The sequence below is a fragment of the Lycium barbarum genome, chromosome 4, assembly GCF_019175385.1.
Source record: "Lycium barbarum isolate Lr01 chromosome 4, ASM1917538v2, whole genome shotgun sequence".
NCBI classification, from domain to species: domain Eukaryota; kingdom Viridiplantae; phylum Streptophyta; class Magnoliopsida; order Solanales; family Solanaceae; genus Lycium; species Lycium barbarum.
The window spans coordinates 50,939,592-50,957,202 of NC_083340.1; positions in this window are offsets into that span (position 1 = coordinate 50,939,592).

Here is a 17,611-nt window from a genome sequence, read left to right on the forward strand (position 1 = left end):
ATAAAAGAGACTTCCCGAAATTTTTATAAGACCTATAGGACTAGTTTAACAATCGAGGACGAATGTTTTAAAGGGGGGAAGGATGTTATATCCCGTATTTTTGTACGTTGGATTATTCGTAAGCTAATCGACACAAATTCAAGGACAAGATTATTTTTGGGATATGAGGCAAGGACTTTTAATCCCGAATTTTTAATATGGCACGATTTGCTTGTAAAATTCAATTAGTGTAGAAATATTAGTGGAGATTAGGGATTAATTAACCATGATTAGATTATTAAGTGGGGATTATTGATAATTAAGATTAATTAAGTGTACCAAATGGACCCCACTACAACATGACCAAATCTAATTGGTCCATGCCATAGTGGGGCATGTGTCAACATGGTGGGCAGCATATAAATAGCCTAAGATGACTCATAACTCATAAGTTTCATTCACAAAGTTGAACTAGAGAGCGAAGCACTTCATCTTCACCAAAGTTGAGTTGAAAGAAAAAGAACCACATGGCCATGGCAGCAGCTCCTTGAAGCTCACGGCCAGCCCTTTTCAATACCATTAAATTACAAATTTCATCTTGATTTGGAGAAAGAATTATCAACAGCCATGGCTGCTCTCACGGCCAACTTCAAGTGTTGCAAGAAAAATTAAATTCCTAAGGTGTTCTAAGCATTTAAAGGAGCAGCAAGGTTAGAGTTTAAGTTGAAGAAGATGAAGTGGTGCAAACGGTGCAAGTTATTGTAGGTCTGTCCTAATTAAATTTGAGGTAAGATTTCTTCTTTTGTCATGAAATTGGAGTTAATGTAATGGAGAGATTAATTTGTATTAAGTGGAATTGGAAGTAAGAAAATTGCATGATTAATGTTGGCGTGTAAGTGGGCAGAATTGGAGTTGTTCCAATTAGGTTGGGTTTGATTGTTATTGTTGTTATTAATGTTATGGATTATGCGTTAAAAGTGAAAGGAAAGCTAAATCATGCTAGAAATTTGTATTGATTTCATGGGCTGTTTTAGGACTTGTTGTGATATTAGGATAGGTTCCTTGCATATAGTAGTTGACGTCGTTGTTGTGTTGTTGCTGATATGAATCACCAAACTTGGAAGAAAGAAGCGTATAACATATCGTATACGAAGCGCATGTGGTCTGCTTGGTATATTCTTAGATGTTCGTGAGATTATCGGGCATTGTTATGTTGTAATTAGGGGTTGTTCGGGGCGTGTTGTTGTTCTTGTTGAATTGGAACACTAAGTGTAGTTAAGATTATGTATTGTGTTATTGTAATTGTTGGACTATTATAAGGTCGTTTCGATGAAGTGTTGTGGCTATAGATTATTAAGAATAACTTGAATATTTCGTAGTCATTATGTTATCTATTATTGAATGTGGTAATGTGTGGGCTGATTTGGAATGTTGTGCGGGCTGTTTCGGAGTATTCTTGAATCTTGTTCTGGCTAGTCTTGATATAGTACTTGGACGTGTGGTTGTTGATGTTGATTTGGTCATTTCATAGTTGGCTTGAATGTGAGGGAAATGAACAATATAGGGGAAATGCCGCCCAATTTTCTAGAAATAAGTCACCAACGTTGAAATACGTTTTAAACCTTTCCGTAGCTTAATCATAGTTCTTAACGTTTTAATATACGTTGAGATACTTCGGACAGCGTATTCGTATTATATCACGGATAAGCGTTAAAGGTATGTAAAGTTATCCCTTCTTTCTTTTGGCATGATTTATATGAAACGAACAGACGACGAATGTATACGATCCTATTTTTAGAGAAACTAGGATGGTTAATGTTCTTGTTTTCCATAAGCTATTTAATATTGTCTTGATACGTGTCTATGATTCTTGAAGTTCTATTTGAGATAATCCATAATGACATTCGAGGGATACTTGACATGACTGTCGCCGTTGATACTCAAGTGTTAGTTCATTCTACCTATTCTATTGAGTCTCAGATGATGATTTAATTTGCATATGGTTGCTCACTACTCTGCTCGTGCATACTGTTATTATATCTTTCACCGAGTCCCGGGCCGGGTATGTTTTCGTGCACAGTTTCACTGCATTGTTCACCGAGTCCCTCACTAGAGGGCCGAGTACGGTATATATATATATATGGTCATATGATGATATGATGATGTGATGATGGCACCGAGACCCCTGATGGGTCGGGCATCGTATACATGTATACGACTTTATTCACCGAGTCCATAATGGGCCGGATATGGTATATGATATAGCTATGCATGATTTTCATTTCATAAGGCATAAGTACAGTGATTTCTTGATTGTCATACTTGTCTCTTATCATCTCTATTTCAGCCATGATCCTCTTTATTGTGTTTCATGCTTTATATACTCAGTACATATCTCGTACTGATCCCCTTTCTTCGGGGGGCTGCGTTTCATGCCCGCAGGTACAGATACTCGATTTGGTGATCCTCCAGCCTAGGACTTCTACTCAGCTGTTTGGAGAGCTCCATTGTTCCGGAGCCTAGCTTATTTTGGTACAGATCTTTTGATGTAGACTTATGTTTATCCAGGGGTACGGCGGGGCCCTGTCCCGTCATATTTCATTATTGATACTCTTAGAGGTTTGTAGACATATGTGTGGGTTGTATATAGGTGTTGTTCAGCTGTGTCAGTATGACTTATTTTGGGGATGTTCTTGTACGTAGTGGCAGCCTTGTCGGCTTGCGTGTTGTGTTATCTTTTGGTTCGCTGTGACTCCTCAGAAGATGGGCTTATTATGATATATAGTATTCTGAGATAATGTCTTGTTTTTGCAAGTTTCCATATTGTCCTTAGTTTCAGTCTATTATATCTAACAGGTATGTTTACGAGTGTCCAGCTCGGGCACTAGTCACGGCCCATGGGGTTGGGTCGTGACAAAAAGTGTTAGAATTGGAAAACTTGACCCAGGACATGGTCAGAGTTCAAGGGTCTAAGGTTCTCAGTTTGGAGGTGATTCTAGTCAGAGGAGACCACTGGTACCGGGATGCAGCCAGTGCGGTAGATTACATTCAGTTTAGTGTCGCCAAGGCTCAGATGATTGTTATGCCTGTGGTCAGACTGGGCATATGATGTGTGACTGTCCATTGATGAATGGTAGAGTCGGGGCCCAACCTACAGGATCAGTAGTCGGTTCTTCTTCGTCCGTTTGCCCCATAGGGCAGACTTCCTAGGCTTCCGCAGGCCATGGCAGGGGCAGAGAGGTAACATCCAGTCCAGGTGGCTCTCAGCCCCGTATTTATGCATTGGCCGGACGACAGGATCTTGAGTCCTCCCCTGACGTTGTCACAGGTATCCTATTAGCATTCTCTTATGATGTCTATGCTTTGATTGATCAGGGTTCTACCTTATCGTATATTACTCCGTATATTGCTAATCATATTGGGGTGAAACCCGAGTCGATTAGACCTTTTGAGGTGTCTACTCCTGTTGGTGACCCGGTGATAGTTAGACAGGTATATAAAAATTGTGTGATTGTGGTATGTGATCGTCAGACTACATCTGATTTGAGTGAGCTGGAAATGTTAGATTTCGATGTTATTATGGGCATGGATTGGTTAGCTTCTTGTTATGCTAATGTGGATTGCAGAACCAAGATGGTTCGATTTCAATTCCCAGGGGAACTAGTGCTTGAATGGAAAGGTAATATAGCGTCTCCACCGGTTTATTTCCTATCTCAAAGCAAGGAAGATGATTGCAAAAGGCTATATTTATCATTTGGTCCGGGTTCATGACACCGAAGCAAAGTCGTCGACTCTTCAATCCGCCCGGTAGTAAATGAGTTTCCGGATGTATTCCAAATGAGCTTTTAGGCCTTCTACCGGAACGGGAAATTGATTTTACCATTGATGTGATGCCGGACACCGAACCCATATATATCCCTCCGTACAGAATGGCTCCGGCAGAATTGAAAGAGCTAAAGACACAATTAAAGGATTTGCTTGAGAAGGGATTCATTAGACCTAGTTCGTCGCCATGGGGAGCACCTGTCTTGTTCGTAATAAAGAAAGATGGTTCCTTGCGAATGTGCATTGACTATAGGCAGTTGAACAAGGTGACGATAAAGAATAAGTATTCTCTTCCGAGAATCGATGATTTGTTTGATCAATTACAAGGTGCTAAGCGGTTTTAAAAGATAGATCTGAGAGCAGGATATCACCAAGTGAGAGTCAAGGAAGAAGACATCCCGAAGGCGGCTTTCAGGACCAGATATGGTCATTACGAATTTCGGGTAATGTCATTCGGGTTAACTAACGCTCCGGCAGTGTTCATGAATTTGATGAATAATGTGTTCAAGCCTTTCCTGGATCTATTTGTAATCGTGTTCATTAATGACATTCTGGTATATTTCCGGTCAGAAGCCAAGCATGCAGATCATCTAAGTATCGTCCTTGGAATTCTTCGAACTCAAGAATTATATGCAAAATTTTCAAAATACGAGTTCTGGTTGAATTCTATAACGTTTCTGGGCCATATTATCTCAGCTGACGGCATTCGGGTTGATACTCAGAAAATTGAGGTCGTGAAGACTTGGCCAAGGCCTACAACGCCTATAGAAGTCCGTAGCTTTCTGGGATTAGCGGGTTATTACAGAAGATTTGTGGAAGGATTTTCTTCTATTTAAGCACCATTGGCGTAGCTAACTCAGAAATCAGCAAATTTTCAATGGATCGATGCTTGTGAGCGCAGTTTCCAGGAATTGAAGGATAGATTGACTTCAGCTCAAGTCCTGACACTTTTAGAAGGATATGTTGTTTATTGTAATGCCTCCAGTGTTGGGTTGAGATGTGTGCTGATGCAGCACGGTAGGGTTATTGCCTATGCTTCCAGGCAGTTGCGGAAACAAGAGAAGAATTATCCGACCTATGATCTGGAATTAGCTGCGGTTATTCATGCGCTAAAGATATGGAGGCACTAATTGTATGGGGTTCATGTTGAAATTTATACAGATCATAAGAGTCTCCAGTATATTTTTAAGCAGAAAGAGTTGAATCTGCGGTAGAGGCGATGGTTAGAGCTATTGAAAGACTACGATGTGAGTATTTTATATCATACCGGAAAAGCGAATGTGGTGGCCGATGCTCTTAGCCGAAAATCCACGGGCAGTCTATGTGATGTTCAGCCGGAAAAGAAAGAACTAGTCCGTGAACTCCACCAGTTAGCTAGCCTAGGAGTCCGCTTAATAAACTCGGGCAATGCAGGAGTTTCTGTTCACAACCCATCTGTTTCAACCCTACACATGGAAGTGAAAAAGCGCCAATATGAAGATTCCAAGATGAGCCACTATAGAGATGCCCTTCCACAAAAGGAAAAGTCACTATTTGAGATATCTGCTGATGGGATTCTCAGGTATCGGAGCAGGCTATGTGTTCCCGATGTTGCGGGATTATGCCATCAGATCTTGGAAGAAGCCCATTACTCCCGCTATTCCACTCATCCAGGAGCGACAAAGATGTATCACGATCTCAAATCAATGTATTGGTGGGATGGAATGAAGAGGGACATAGTAGAATTTGTAGCTCAATGTTCAAATTGTCAACAAGTGAAGATTGTGCATCAAAATCAAGGAGGATTGTTACAAGCTATGGAAATTCCAACCTTGAAGTGGGAGGTGATCAACATGGACTTTATTGTAGGCTTACCTCGTTCTCGGCGTAAGTATGACTCTATATGGGTAATTGTGGACCGACTTACAAAACCAGCTCATTTTCTTCCAGTCAAGACTACATACTCAACAGAAGATTATGCAAGTCATGCAGTCCAAATTGATCAAGACATGTTCCAGCCGTCCCGGCCATTCACTAGGAGTCAGGCTATGGTCCTTCATGGTGTTCACCTACCTTTGGAGAAGGAGTTTCTGTTTCAGGAGTTGTGGACACTGCCTAGCCCGGGGAAGCAACCTATGGACTTATTTGTGCTAGCCCATGGACCCACTTTGGAGTCCCATGCATGTGGCTAATGATTTGGAGCCTTGTGAGGCCATATTTTAAAAGCCAACTTGTGGATATTATTTTAAAGACCGGGTGTAGACTTTACCTATATAAGCTACACTTAAACTATTTCTCATTTTCAACCTATCTTGAAATATATGAATATTGAACTTTTCTCTCTAGTTGAGACTTGTTGTGATTTGGTGGACTCCAAATTGTACAACCTTGTTTTGATAATTCAATTTTCAAGATATTGTTATTCTCTTGAGGATTGTTGCATAAGATAGGTGTCTTTGATCCTTTTGGAAGGTAACTAGGACTAGTTCTTCTAGTTATTATCCAATTGTTTATCAATTGTGTCTTCTTTCTATCGTGTCTTTATTTTCTTGCATCAGCAAGGTTATATCTCAAAGAGATAGTGCGACTTCATGGTGTCCCAGTATCTATTATCACAGATAGAGGAGCACAATTTACTGCTAAATTCTGGAAGTCTTTTCAAGAAGGTTTGGGAACTCAAGTGAGATTCAGCACAACATTTCATCCACAGACTGATGGACAAGCTGAACGCACTATTCAAACCTTGGAAGATATGTTGCGGGCGTGTGTACTAGATTTCGGAGGTAATTGGGATGATCATTTGCCACTTATTGAGTTTGCATATAACAACAGCTATCATTCCAGTATCCAGATGGCCCCGTATGAAGCTCTGTATGGAAGGAAGTGTAGATTGCCAATTGGATGGTTTGAAGTCGGAGAGACACCATTAATAGGTCCAGAATTGAAGCGGTGGAAAAGGTCAAGCTTATCAGAGATCGATTGTTGACAGCCCAAAGTCGCCAGAAATCTTATGCGGACAATCATCGACGAAACTTAGAATTCTAGGTTAATGATTGGGTATTTCTGAAAGTGTCGCCGATGAAAGGTGTAATGAGATTCGGCAAGAAGGGCAAGCTTAGCCCTAGATATATTGGGCCCTATAAGATTGTGCGTAAAATGGGCCAAGTAGCTTATGAGCTAGATTTACCTCCAGAACTTGAATCAGTCCATTTAGTTTTTCAGGTATCGATGCTCGATAAATGTGTTGGAGATCCTTCCAGAATCATGCCGGTAGATGACGTTCAAATTACTAAGAAATTGGCTTATGAAGAAGTACCCATTGCCATATTAGATAGGCAAGTGCAGAAACTCAGAACCAAAGATGTAGCCTCAGTTAACGTTTTGTCGAGCAACAACAACAGAGAGGAAATGACTTGGGAAGCAGAAGAAGATATGAAGTCCAGATATCCGCATTTATTTCCACCCCCCAGAAGAGGTTCAAGATAAGGCGCCATTGTTTCCAGGTATGCAATGCTTTCTTTTAATGACTTTGGTCGTGTGTGGCCATGTTTTCTTGCTGCTGTTGTAGCCCTGTGAGGCGATGCTATTTTAGGTTGTTGTGACAGGACGGTGGTGCCATATTACAGGGGAAACTCTGGCGAAAGTTTTGTAGAATTCCCGAGAACTTAACATTCAAAGACGAATGTTCCTAAGGGGGGGAGGAAAGTGTTACACCTCAGAATTTCGGGTTGTTGTGCGATGAATAGACTAACGCAAGTTAAGGTGTATATGATGTCCCTACAAGTAAGAAGGGATACTTAATGATTCTAATTAAGATTCCAAAGACATTTGAGGAAAGAGAAGAAAGCTCGTTGGAGAAAGTTAAGGTAGAGAGTGTCTTACCCCGTACACAAATGTATCGGCAGGTATTCCTGGTAATTTTGGATTAAAAGTTGAACGGATCGAATCGACAAAATTCGAACTGATTCAGGAAATTTGCAAAAATCAGACAGCGGCAACGGGCTATCGACATGTGGACGGACAGTCACTGTGCACCGTCAACATATTTCTGCAATCTGCAATCTGCAGGCGCAAGTTGACCGAGCAAGTCGACCGTCAACACGTCGACGGATCATCGAACCGCCCCCACTGGAACTTTCCAGTTCCAGTTATAAATAGATGACCCTTGCTATTAATTTTCAGTTTCCACTTTCTCTACAAGTCTTGAAGACTCTAGAATATTCTCTACATCATATTAACACAAGTCCAAGGGGAATCAAGGACTAATTACCAAGAATCAAGAGAATTGAGGGAAAAAGAGGCCCTCTAGGGATGATAGAAGTCAAGAATTCTATTGGTATTGAAGTTAGGGCTTCTCTCAAGTAAAGTATATTCATCCAAAGTTCATCCTTACATGATCAAAGGTGAGTTTTACATCTATTTCACATTATTAAAAGTATTAAGTGGTTGAAAGACTTGGATTAGAGAAGGAAGTAGAATATGAGTTCAAAATATGGAAGTAATGGTATTGTGGGTAGTAAGTTCATTTGAGTCATGATTCTTAGTATGAGATGAGTATAATCTTGTTATGAATGATGCTAATAATGTTGAGGAAGTATTATATGAGAAGGAATATAGTGTTGTGTTGTAGCTATAGTTGTGAATGATTTGAAAGGAAATTGTGAGGATTGAATAATGTTTAAATTGAAGAAGTTTATTGATTATAATATTATGGGTGTTGTTATTGATATTTAGGAGTTGTTTATTATTATAGAGGAAGTTGTTGAAACAAAGGAAATGCTGCCCGATTTTCGTTAGCCCTTAGTTGCCTTAGCTTAGCCTTAAGCATGTTTCTAATGATATAATGTAGTACGAATTCTCTTGAATGTAGAGTTGTGAGCTTGGAAGGAGAACGCTTAGTCGTTAAGGAGACGTAAAGGTATGTAAGGCTAGTCCCCTTCGTTCAAGGGCATGATTCCTATGTTATGATTTCCTTTCTATATTTCCATGACCTTCTTACATCCCAAAAGATGAAAGTTAAAGATTCTTGAGAGCTTCTTATGAGATAGAGATGAGATACATTCCATGATAATGATGCTATGATGAGCTTGATATTCTTATCTTTATTATTTCATTGATGTTATTTCTTGTTGTTATCTCACCTCATGATATTAGTTCCTTCAAGGTGAGACATAGTGATGAGGATTATTCCATAATGTAATCGGAGGTTCCCGACCTTACGTCACTCTGATAGAGTTACAGCTTTTACTTGAGCTCTCATGCATGCTTTAGATTATGTATATGTAAGATTACACCGTGCCTAGTTGGCCAGGAAGTCACCACTACGGCAGGCATAGTGGGCAGCTACGATGATGATTACACCGTGCCTAATTAGCCGGCAGACACCACCGTGCCTAATTAGCCGGGAAGACACCACTAGTGTGCGGCTTGAGATGTTTACCCCGGACGCGAGCTAATGTTACACCTAGGAAAACATTTCTGTTAATGTATAGTGAATAGACTAACGGAGGGCACAAAGTATGCGATGTGTTAATAAGTAAGAAATAGCATTTGATGACCCTAATTGAGATTTTAAAGACATTCGAGGTAAGAGAAGAAAGTTTGCCAAGAGAGGCAAGGTATACGTTATGTATCGGGAGAGATTTGCGAGTAACAAGTTAATGATTACTTAATGATGTTTTGGAGAAGAGTTATAGCATCCCTTAGATTGTTAATGAGGTGCTAAACAAGTGTTAAGAAGGTTCCATAAGGATTGGAGATCAAACGAGTCGACGAAAACGAGTTCGGAGAAACTGGGCATTATCAGTTACATACTCGTCTACATATCTGTCAGGCATAATCCAACTGAAGCTGAACATCATATAGAAACCTTGTGAAAACATACGTTATCTCCAAACGTCACATCCATGTATCATGGTAAACTGTCTCCTGAGAAGTCACAACTAATCAAAAGATATCATAATACACGAGCCGACAAGGCTGTCACAACGTACGGGAACATCCCCAAACATATACGCAAGCCGACAAGGCTGCCACTACATACAACATCCCAAAATGTATATATATACGCAAGCCGACAAGGCTGCCACTACATACGGGAACGTCCCAACATAAGTCATATAGGCATAACTGAACAACATCTATATACAACCCACACATATGTCTACAGACCTCTAAGAGTATCAACAGTAACATATGACGGGACAGGGCCCCGCCGTACCCCTGAATGAACATATACATAAATCAGCAGATCTGTGCCAAAAGTCTAGACTCCGGAACAACGGAGCACTCCAAGACGGCTGAGTAGAAGTCCTAAGCTGGAGGGTCACCAAATCAAGTATCTGTACCTGCGGGCATGAACGCAGCCCCCCGAAGAAAGGGGGTCAGTACGAGATATGTACTGAGTATATAAAGCATGAAATACAATATGGAAGATCATAACTGAAGTAAAGATTCCGGTAGACAAGTATGATAATCAATAAATCACTGTACCTGTGTCTTACAAAGCAAGTCATGCATATCATTATCATATACCGTAACCGGCCCATCATGGGACTCGGTGGATAGTCATATCATCATATCGTCATATACCGTACCCGGCCCACTATGGGACTCGGTGAATAATCATATCATCGTATACCGTACCCGGCCCATTATGGGACTCGGTGAATAATCATATCATCATATACCGTACCCGGCCCATTATGGGACTCGGTGAATAATGTAGTAAAACTGTGTATGATAACATACCCGACCCGGGACTCGGTGAAAGATGTAACAACAGTATGCACGAGTAGAGTAGTGAGTAACCACATGCAATTAAATCATCATCTGAGACTCGATAGACAAGTAGACTAGCTAACATTCGAGTGTCCAAGCGATAGTCATGTTAAGTACTCTTTAAATATCATTATGAACTATATCAAAGGGAGCCTCAGGAATCATAGACATGTATTGAGATAATGTGAAATAACTTATGAATGGAATTATCCCAAAGCTTATATCATTCATCACTTATGTCTAAGACATGTCAAAAGAAAGAAGGGATAGGCTTTACATACCTTTAGCGCTTATTCGCAACACAACACGCATACGCTGCCCAATAGTGTCTCAACCTATATTAAGACGTCAAGAACTATGGTTAAGCTACGGGGAGATTCAAAACGTATTCTAACGTTAGTAACTCCTTTCTAGAAATTAGACGATGTTTCCCTTATATTCCAACCAACTACACAATGACTAAGCCAACATCAATAACCACATGCTCAAGTACCATACCGAGGCTATTCAAGACAATACTCGAGAACACTCCGAACAGCCCGCACAACATCCCAAATAGTCCACGTTTACAACATTTGATAATAATCCACATACAACTACGACATATTCAAGTTATTCTTAATGATCCATAGTCATAACATTTTTATCTAAACAACCCTATAACAGCCCAACCAACATACAACACAACGTATAGTCTTAATCATCATTAATCTTCCAAGCTCAACAAGAACAACAACAGCATATCAAAACAGCCTCTAACCACAACATAAAGAGATGCACGATAATCTTACGAACACCTACGAATACACCAAGCAAACCACATACGTTTCTCATATGTTATCTCATACAATATTTTCATCCAAATTCATGATTTATACCAGCCCACACACGACAACAACATCATCCATTTATATATAAGAAAACTACATTATCATCACATTAAGTTCTACAACAGCCCACAAACAATTACAACTTCAACTTTAATTATTAAATTTCCTTCACTTAATCCATGACACAACAACAACAAAAAAAATTACCAATTAAAATTAACCCATCCTTGCTAGCTTAAAACAGTCCATACACGGCTCAACCAAGATCCAACATCAACATACACAATTCTTGCAATTAATTCCACATCCGTTAGTTCATATGAAGACCAAATCACTTCTAAAATATGTTAGGGAGAATTAAATCTTACCTTAGAAATCAAGCTCTTATTATTCACCATGGCCGTGAGCTTCCTCTCTCCTTTCTTCCTCCAATTGAATTTGAAAATCAACAATTTAATGGTGTAGGGAGTAGGCTGGCCGTGAGTTGTTTAGGGGCTACTGCCATAGCCGGCCGTGAGCTCAGCCACAAGCTGCCATGGCCGAGCCTTTCCCCCCTCTCTCTAGCTTAATTACTCCTCCTCTTTCTAGTTTTAATTTGGTTGAGAAATGAATGAATTAGGTGACTAATTCTTAGTCATCATCTATACATATATACTTTGCCCCTTGTGTTGACACGTGTCCATCTTTATGACACGTGTCCACTTTTATTCAAGCCAATTAAATTCCGCCATGTGTCGTGGGGCCCACTTAGTGGTTTAATTAGGCTAATTAATCATAATTGATCACTAATCCCCACTTAATAATGTAATCGTGGTTAATTAATCCCTAATCTCCATTAATATTTCCATACCAAATAAAATCGCAAGCAAGTCGTGCACCTATTAAAATCGGGGATTAAAAATCCTTGTCTCACATCCAAAAATAATCTTATCCTTGGATTTATGTTGATTAACTTACGAATAATCCATCGTATAAAAATACGTGATATAACATGATTCTATCTCTAAAGCTACTAAAGCTCACGATTCTCGTTGTGTTACGATTCTATGAAATTCCTTATATGATGAGTGATCCTCTAAGGATAGATGTAATAAAACGATGATAGTAATGATGTCAAAGATGCTTATGATCTCTCATGTATATGTGTTTATGTACGACTATTATGTAACCCCGAGCTTATATGGTCGGGTATGATATGTATTGCGCGCGCACCACTGCAGTTGGGTACGGATAACCCTGAGCCTTGGTAGGGCCAGGTATGTATAATCATCGAGCCTTGCCATGGCCGGGTATGTGAAACACCGATCCTTCATGGTCGGGTATGCTATGAATATGAATATGTAAATGAATATGAATATGAATATGTAAATGAGTACGGATACGAATATGGATGTATGTACACAATCACGCATTAGAAATGGAAGGTCCCTATGAAAAGAAAGTAAATGTTTATGGCGATGGTTCTACTACCTCCCATCTTATGTTATTTCTTATGTTGTTTATTATGCTTCTATAATGATGTTGATCATGCTTTACATACTCAGTACATTCTTCGTACTGACGTCTTTTTGTTTGTGGACGCTGCTCATGCCCACAGGTGGACAGGGAGACAGGCTTGATCTATAGCTTTATTACTCAGGGACTACGTAGCGGAGCTCCATTTCATTCGGAGCTACAACTTTTGGTATCTATTCTTTTGTGTACATACTTATGGGCATGGCGGGGTCCTGTCCCGCCTATATGATATGACATACTCTCCTTAAAGGCTCGTAGACATGTGTATATGGTTAGATGTATTTGGCCTCGTCGCCTTATATTTTAGATATCATTATGTTAGCCTCGTCGGCTTATGTACATTGTTGGGGGCATAGTTGTTGATGGTGATATAAATGTATTGTTGCCCAATGGAAATAGTATGAATGATGGATAGAAAGTATGATTTAGCTATGTGGCTCACCTAGATGTAAATGTGAATGTATGATAAAAGGTGCCCGGGTGGGTTAGCATCGGGTACCCGTCATGGCCCTCCGGTTGGGTCGTGACAGCTAATGATCACACCGTACCTATATGGTCGGGCAGTTTATATATGTAAATATGATATGATGATGTTTATTATAAAAGTAGCATGCATGACCTTGCCTTAAGAGGCAATTAGTTGCAGGATATCTATTTATCTTATGCTCTCTTATTTCTTAATTATGTTATTGTACATGCCTTACATACTCAGTACATTGTTCGTACTGACGTCCTTTTCTTTTATAGATGCTGTGTTCATGCCCACGGGTAGACAGGGAGACGGCGCAGACGCTTAGGAGCTTACTCAGCAGATTTGTAAGAGCACTCCACTACTCCGGAGTTGCCACTTCTTGGTATATTCTTTTGTGCACATATTTGGGGCATGGCAGGGTCCTGTCCCGTCCTTATGATTTCCGCACTCCAGTTAAAGGCTCGTAGATGCTTATGTGTGGGTAGTACATGTTATTATACTCCTTCAGTGTATATTTTGTACATCATTTTGTAGCCTCGTGAGCTTATGCACATATACATGTTTTGGGAGATACCTGAAGATCGTTTTATGCTAAGTTCTGTGCTGGAAATGATATATGCCCAGGTTGAGTATGATAGATAGCATGATGAGTGGTGCTCGGTAGCCAGCTTCGGGTACCCGTCATGACCCACTAGCTGGGTCGTGACAGCAGCGGTCGACGGGAGCAGAATTCCGGGTTTTAAACACTCAGTTCTGAATTCTTTATTCATAAAACTCCAAAACAGTTCCCCACAAGAGCCTAGGGTGAATTTCCAAGCTAGGGAAAGAATATTCTTGAGAGGTAAGTCTCAACCATCCCTTTCAATCATTACGTTATCATCCCTTTTATGGGTCTCCAATGGTGAATTAGTAATAGTAACCCTAGAAACTAATAGACCTGCTATAGTTGCTGGGTTATGTTTGTTATCATTTGTTTATCATCTAATGTCTTGGTTTAACTCCTTTTAATCAAGAATTAAACCATTAGAGCCATGAACTAAGTGATTTGAGACTTAGGGTTTCATAAAAATGGTAGCTTGACCATAAAAATTGCTTGTAATTGATGTCTTGATTAATAGCCTTATAAATTGATAGTTGGTGGTTACTAAGGCCATTGTTAGGTTTTTTTACACCTATAAATCATTCACCCATGGGAATGGAGCTAAAGGGAAGGGTGTTCTTGAATTGATTTTGTGACTAGAGTAAGTATGACTCATTGATCATTCTAACTTCTAGACTTTGAGCGTTCCGAGGCTTTACGGAAGGGAAAAGATGTAGCGGAGTGATTCGCGTTATCCCAGCTCTACGTTTGAGGTAGGTTACGGTCTACTTGAGTTAGACTTTGATTAGTTGATTGTATGTGTTGTGAATTCGATAGGATAAAGCATGTCTAGTCTTCAAACATGATGTGTGTGTGGTTGAACTCCTATATGTAATTGTTTGAGTGACTGTGTGGGCTTCATGCCACTATTTATTGTGTTGGAACCTACAGTTTGATGATGTTGTGGTGAGAAGTTAATATGATCTTCTCGGTGAAATTGGGGTACAAAATGATGATTCGATTATTGAAAATAAGAGGACAAGAAATGCTAATGTATATGTATGAAAAGGCACATTTGACCGAGGTGAGGATGTGACTTAGATTATGGGCTCGTGGTCCGAGGTTCGTTCCGGAAATGAGGGGCACATGATGTGGACAGCGTCCGAAGTTCTTTCGTGAGCGGAGGAATTATAGCTCGGGTCCGATGAGTATCCGGAACGAGTGGTACATGGACACCATAGGACCTCTGCAGGTCATGACTACTGAGCAATGACATCAGTTAGCATGCGTGTACAGCGAGTATATGGTTATTGTTGGTAGACTTGTTCCCGTTTGCTGTTTCTGTTGATTTGATTCGTGATTATCCTTGGTTGACTTATTGTTGGATTATTGATTTCGTGTTGTTGGCTGGCTTGTCTATTTTATTGATTTTATGATGTATGCATGATACTAATCTTAGTCGGACTATGATATATACCGGTACATAGTGTTTGTACTTATACTACCTTGCTGCATTCTTTTGCGTGCGGATTGTGATTCAGAGACTGCTAGCCGACCTCATATCTAGAGTTTGAGGCCGTGCTGATAGATTTAGGGTGAGCTTCTATCCATGCCAGGCAGCCCGAAGATCTTCTTTTATGATGTCTGTTTCTATTCCGGACATTGTTGGCCATTTATTTAGACAGATTACATTCCTTAGACATGTTTTAGATTAGAGTCCTTGTATGGTGACTTTTGGATTTTGGGGTTTGTAATAGTTAGCACTTGCATTTACTTCATTGTTTCTATGGCATGACTTATTTTGATCATCTTGTGCTTGAATAGGTAATAACTGATTGAATTGGTTAATATAAAAATAGAATTGAATGAATAGATGACTTATGTGTTGGTTCGCCCACTAGGAGTTAGTGTGGGTGCCAGTCATGGCGGGTTGGGTCGTGACAGAGCACCAATAACCTCGAAGTAGCTTTTATGCCTTAATCCGCATAAAAGTGAACCGTAACATATACGATTTACTAATCAAAGTCTAACTCAAGTAAACCATAACCTACCTCGTTGCCGAGTAGCTATCACGAACGTTCATGGAATATCCACCATCCCGTCTTTGAGCCAGAAGCCGTGATAGAGAAATCTTTAAGGAAGATAACGAGAAGGATGTTTGAAGGGCTGCTTTTCCCTAGTCATCAAGTGTTTTACTTTGGGAATATCCTAATGACGACTTAGAAGAAGGGTTTTGTGGACAAAAAGGGTTAATTCCGAAATAAGGTCATTAAACGCGGGTATTGATCCGCATATACCGCTGCAGCGGACTGCTCGTCCGCTACAACAAGCTCGCTATGGTGGTCGTTCACCCGCTGCGGCGAAGACGTCCTCCCCGGGCCCACAACTCTTTAACTCTCATGTAATTCAATTACTATTAAATATTACACTTAAAACTCCCCCGTGGACTAATCTTATGACGATACTCTTGGTTTTTGTACGCGGGCTGCAGAACACCTAATAAGGACCGGATGGGTCATTACAATGAAAGTAATAGATTTAAGGGGAATAGCTTCTACGTTCATGGACTGCATGTTAGACGAGGGCTTAACAATACTTGCATAGTTCGTTGAAGAAATGTCCTATTCAGTGGATGTAGTAGCAATATATGATCATTCTTAGGGTTTAGGGGAGTGTTGAGACGATTGAAGGAGGCAGACCAGCCACTAAACGAGGCTGGCCACAGAGCATATTCACCATGAAAGTTAGGGTTTCGCAAAAGGTTTAGTGTTTTCGCATGAAAACCTAGGGGAGAGAAGCTAGAGACCAAAATGGCAAGTTTAGTGACTAAAGGTAATACTGGCAGGTCCTATAAACGAAAACCAAACTGTATATCGAAGTTTTAGGTAAAATAACACTGAAATCGAACTGAAGAACTGAATTAATTCGATTTGGTCCGATTTTTCGATTCTTCGGTATTTAAAATCCGAAACAACTTTAAGAGCCTGTTTGGATGGGCTTAAAAAAAGCCAAAAAAAAAAAAAAATTGGTGTAGCCCAACTTATTTGTTTTGGCTTATAAGCTGTTTTCAGCTTATAAGCTGCTTTAGATAAGCTAAGCCAAACGGGACAAATTATTTTTTTAGGCTTATTTTAGCACAAAATGGCTTATAAGCAGGCCAACCAAACACTCAAAAAATCTTAAAACAACTTATAAGCAACTTATAAGTCAATCCAAACGGGCTCTAAATGTGTATTTACCCTCTATTTGGATGGTTGTTTTCTGTGATTCATTAATGTACAGTATGGTGTTGTATTGTATTGTACTGTATTAATGAACACAATGTTTGGATAGAATGTATCGTTTGTTGTGGTTTAATAACATTTATATTGTTTAGTTTGACTGTATGGTCCTGTATAATAACTTGTAAGTTTACTAAAATACCCTTAACTTTTGATTAGAAATTAATATATATATATATATATATATATTAATAAAACTCAGGTAAAGAATAAAATAGGAACTTTACAAAATAAGTAGGTAGTGTGTGGGGGTGGTGGAGGAGTGGGTGGGGTGTGAGGTGGTTGTGGGATGAGAGTGGGGGTAGTGAGTGGTAGGGTAGGGGTGAGTGGTTGTAGGGGAAGGGTTGGGTGGTGGTGAGGGGTAGTGGGT